The following is a 4,998-nucleotide window of genomic DNA, read 5'->3' as shown; positions in this document are numbered from 1 at the left end:
GGGTTCCCCCATGTCTACCTTCCCTGCCGCAGTAAACCTCCTACGTCACAAAGAAGGAGCCTGTCTTCCATTCAGGTGCGTTGCTTCAAGGACTAAAGATCTCTTTAAAAAATATGGGTTCTGTGAGGCACCTGGGTGGCTCAGTTGGTTAAACGTCCAACTTTGGATCAGGTCATGATCACCCAGTCCGTGGGTTCGAGCCCTGCCGTCAGGCTCTGTGTTGACAGCTCAGAGCCTGGAGCCTGCTTCGGATTCTGTGTCTCCCTCTCGCTCTCTGCCCCTCCCCTGCTCACACTCTGTCTTTCTCTCCCTCAAAAATAAACAAACTTTAAAAATATGGGTTCTGTGGAGCACCTGGGTGCCTTAGTCGGTTGAGCATCTGATTCCTGACTTTGGCTCAGGTCATGAGCTCACAGTTCATGGGATCGAGCCCTGCATCAGGTTCTACACTGACTGTGCAGAGCCTGCTTGGGATTCTCTCTCTCCCTCTCTCCCTGCCCCTCACTATGCTCACTAGCATGCACGCTCGCTCTCTCTCTCTCTTTCTCTCTCTCAAAATAAATAAATAAACACTTTGAAAAACTACTTCTTAGAAAAAAAAGTATGGGTTCTGAGGCAGTCTTATTTAATGATAAATCAATTTGCTATAAAGCTGCCTCACTATGTATATTTCACCTGAGACCCAAGTTTGACTTTAGCATCAGAGCATTTTGGCTGCGGTGGGGGTGATCCGAACTCAGGTATATGGCAGAGTGGAATGTTGGGAATGACTTTTCCTTTTCCAAGCCCTATGATCACGTAATACATAACTTTTTGGGAAGAGACCTTTGTGAGCAAAAGCAAAGGAAGCCTCAAGCTGAAAACAGCTTTCCCAGTGTATTAAATGCAATCTAATAAGAGGTGTACAGAAAGGTGTTATCAATATGACTTCCGTTCGTGAACTTGAAAACCTGATTTTGCAATAGTTAACGCACGCCCTAATCTCTCTTTGTAATTTTGAGCCAATTTCTTTAGGCAGTTTGGTGCCTTCAAAATTAGATCACAAACCAATTTAAAATTTGAGGTTCTGGCAAGATAATTATGCTTCAGAGTAACTGAATAAAGTGTTAACAATTCACAAGAGTTTATTTTAATTCTTTCTAATTAGGGGCCCCATTTTATTTCTCTTCAAAAAGTAATACCACCTGGGGCGCCTGGGTGGCTCAGTCCGTAAAGCGTCCGACTCAGGTCATGATCTCACAGTTTGTGGGTTCGAGCCCTGCGTCAGGCTCTGTGCTGACAGCTCAGAGCCTGGAGCCTGCTTGGGACTCTGTGTCTCTGTGTCCCTCTGTGTCCCTCTCTCTGCCCCTCCCCCACTTGTGCTCTGTCTCTATCAAAAATAAATAAAATGTAAAAAAAAAAAAAAAAGTAACACCACCTTACATTTACATTGCAATTTATAATTTTCAAGGATTTTTGACCTGTGTAATCTCATTTGATGCTTATAAGCATCCCACACAGTGAGGAGGGTTTTATTTTGGTGAGGGGACCAGGGCTCAGAGAGGAAAGCATGGAGATCAGACCAAACTGAGAGCTCCCCGTTAGGCCCAGTGCTCTTTCCATTCTATCAAACTGTAGTTAACAAGTTAAATGAAACCCTCCATTGTTTGGGGCCTGTGTTTTCATCCTTCTCTGAAAACCCGTGGCAAAACAGAAACAAAAACAGAACGCCAAGTGCAAAATGTATTAATACCAATATAATTGATCAGGGAAAATTTTAGGCCAATAAGCAACTGTTTTGTTTTTATTAAGTCTTAATTTTTTGGAGTGTCTGGGTGGCTCAGTAGGTTGAGCGTCTGACTTCAGCTCCGGTCATGACCTCATGGTTGGTGAGTTCGAGCCCCGCATCGGGCTCTGTGCTGACAGCTCAGAGCCTGGAGCCTGCTTCAGATTCCGTGTCTCCCTCTCTCCCTGCCCCTCCCCTACTCACACACACTCAGTCTCTCTCTCTCTGAAAAATAAACAAACATTAAAAAAATTTTTTTAAAGACACCTTTTTTAGAGAAGTTTGAGGTTCATGGCAAAATTGGGGGGCAAGTACGAAGATTTCCCACATACTTCCTGACTCCACACATGCATAAAAACAGTAGTTTTAATCCTTTATGAAAATACAAAGTTCAGTAAGTAATTTGAGAATGCAACGGTTAGGTCGCCATCCAATACTCCCACTAAATCATCGTACTCTTTGAGACTTAGAACAATATCAAGCAGTTCTAAGGTGGGTACAATTTGTGGCACATAAATTATACCTCAGTAAAGCTGTTAAGGCCACATACCCATTGCTGGGGACCTAACTGTGTCCCCCGAAATTCATATGTTGAAACACTAACTCCAGCAGTTCAGAGTATGATGGGGATCTACCGGGATAGGGTCTTTCAGGGGGTAATTAAGTCACAGTGAGGTCATTAAAGTGGACCCCAACCCAATATGACTGGTGTCCTTGTTAGAAGAGAAGATTTGGACACAGACACACAGAGGAGGAGGACCACGTGAAGACGGAGAGAAGACAGCCGTCTACCAGCCAGGGAAACTGGCCTCAGAAGAAATCAACCCTGCCAACACCTCGATTTCAAACTTCTGCCTCCAGAACCGTGAGAAAATTAATTTCTGCTGTTGAAGACACCTCTTCTGTAGTGCTTTGTTATGGCATCCCTAAAGACACACACACACACACACACACACACACACACACACACACACATAATACTATGCTACCTAACACAAGCTATATGAAAACCTACCTTTGTAGGGGCGCCTGGGTGGCGCAGTCGGTTAAGCGTCCGACTTCAGCCAGGTCACGATCTCGTGCTCCGTGAGTTCGAGCCCCGCGTCAGGCTCTGGGCTGATGGCTCAGAGCCTGGAGCCTGTTTCTGATTCTGTGTCTCCCTCTCTCTCTCTGCCCCTCTCCCGTTCATGCTCTGTCTCTCTCTGTCCCAAAAATAAATAAACGTTGAAAAAAAAATTAAAAAAAAAAAAAAGAAAACCTACCTTTGTGGGCAGCCTTGGGTTTTTACATCTCCTCCGGGACACTATTTTACTCACCAAATTTTCTACGCTTAAATTTCAAGTATTTATATTTTGACGTTAATTGCTACAGACTTTAATAATAACCAAGATTCAACATACAACAGTAAGAAGCTCGAATCTATAAAAGAGAGAGAGAGGGAGAGAGAGAGAGAGAGAGAGAGAGAGAGAGACTAACCACGCCGCTGTGTGGTGAAAAATGACTTTCCCAAAGTGTCCACAGGCACTGGGGGACTCCTTCAGTTCTGGGAGCCAGTATCTGGGCATCTGTCTCCTTATTAAACACTTAATGGATACTCATGGTGGCAGTGGGGGGGCTGCCCAAAAAGCTGGGCCCAAGAAAGCAAGACGAAGTTCCTGCTATCTAGTTTGTTTGGAGTTCACGTAATTAGAAAGCATAGAAATCATACGATAAAGCAAGCACTATTTCTTATATTTCTTAACAGTAAAAATCTCCCTTGTTTCAATTCCCTTCTTAATTGTATACCACAGTGGCATGTTTCAGTACAGTGAGATCCTGAAATGACAGAAAAACACTGAGGTTAAGTATTGTTTTTAGTCAGATGAATTGTAAGCTGGGCAGCAAGGAAGTTCAACATCAGCTGCCATGGGACATTTCGTTCGTGGGACCGTCCTCGTACTTTGTTGACAGGTTGGGAGGCAAAATGTACATTTCTGGTTTCTACTTGTAACATTTTTCTGGATTTTTTTTTTTAGATCTTTAGATCTTTTTGTTTTTTGGTTTTTTGGTTTTTTCAGTTTGCAAATTAAAATCTAACCTGGTATAAAGAGGGATAAAAAGTCTAAAAATCAGGGGCTCCTGGCTGGCTCAGTCAGTGAAGCACGCAACTCTTTAAAAAAAAATGTTTATGTACTTATTTTGAGAGTGGGGGGGATACCATGAATGAGCAGGGGAGGGGTAGAGAGAGCGGGATATGGAGAGAGAATCCCAAGCAGACTCCACAGTGAGGGCAGAGCCCCACGCAGGGCTTGAACCCACAAACCGTGAGCTCATGACCTGAGCCAAAACCAAGAGGTGACTGAGCCACCCAGGTGCCCCTGCAACTGTTGATCTAAGGTTGTGAATTCAAGCCCCGTGTTAGGTGTAGAGATTGCTTAAAAATAAAATCTTTTGGTTCAAGCTAGAGCATCCGGTGAAGGAGGGAGGGAGCTACGTGTCCTTTGCTAGGGGAAGACCAAAGACAGACTGTAGGAAAAGCAAATAGAAGCCATGTTTCAAAGACCCGTGTTAGGAGTATTTCATCAGTTTGTAAGAAGTGAGTCTGAAACTGCCAGCAGCTTTGATCCTGAAAGGTCTCTGAACTGTGTGCAGCTCCTTGGGACAGTGGGTCAGGACCCCGTCATGAGACAGGTGGAAGGGAAGAACCCAGTCACGATATTTCTCTAGCGACGAATGAGGTGTGGCGGTCAGGGGAGAGTGGAGTGCACCAAATGGGTGATGTCAGTCAGACGACAGAGCACAGAGTATCAGTATTCGGACCAGGCCTCAGAGACATGGCGTATCAGTATGTGAAAAAGGGGTCCCGCATCTATGTGGAAGGGAAACTCAACTACGGTGAATACACAGGTAAACACAATGTGGGGCCACAAGCGACAAGAATCAGAGTTGGTAATAGTCTCTTTCTGGGTGACCCGACCAAAGAAAAGGCATAGAGTGAATGATTCTTCTTTGGCCATTGTTTGGTAGGGTCTCATTTCCAAATCACGTACGGTCTTTATAGTTCCTAAGGACAAGATTAAAATATTCTTTTATATACAAAAATAAGTAAAATAAAATAAAATCTTTTTTAAAAGTCTAAGAACCATCTTAAAAACATAAACACCACCCCCGCAACTGTAAGAAAATAATTAATTTGCTTGCTATCGAAGTTAGGAAAGAAAAATTCCCCACGAGATGGAACCTGATACTTTAGA

At 43.8% G+C, this 4,998-nt stretch overlaps 1 pseudogene; it reads left to right on the top strand.

Annotated features, from left to right (window-relative positions):
• Window positions 1-4,238: 4,238 nt before the first annotated feature.
• On the top strand, window positions 4,239-4,737 carry LOC123587250 (annotated as a pseudogene).
• Window positions 4,738-4,998: the final 261 nt, after the last annotated feature.

The sequence above is a fragment of the Leopardus geoffroyi genome, chromosome D3, assembly GCF_018350155.1.
Source record: "Leopardus geoffroyi isolate Oge1 chromosome D3, O.geoffroyi_Oge1_pat1.0, whole genome shotgun sequence".
In the NCBI taxonomy this organism is placed as follows: Eukaryota; Metazoa; Chordata; class Mammalia; order Carnivora; family Felidae; genus Leopardus; species Leopardus geoffroyi.
Note: the sequence above shows the minus strand (reverse complement) of the source record. Positions and strands in the feature narration are given on the sequence as shown.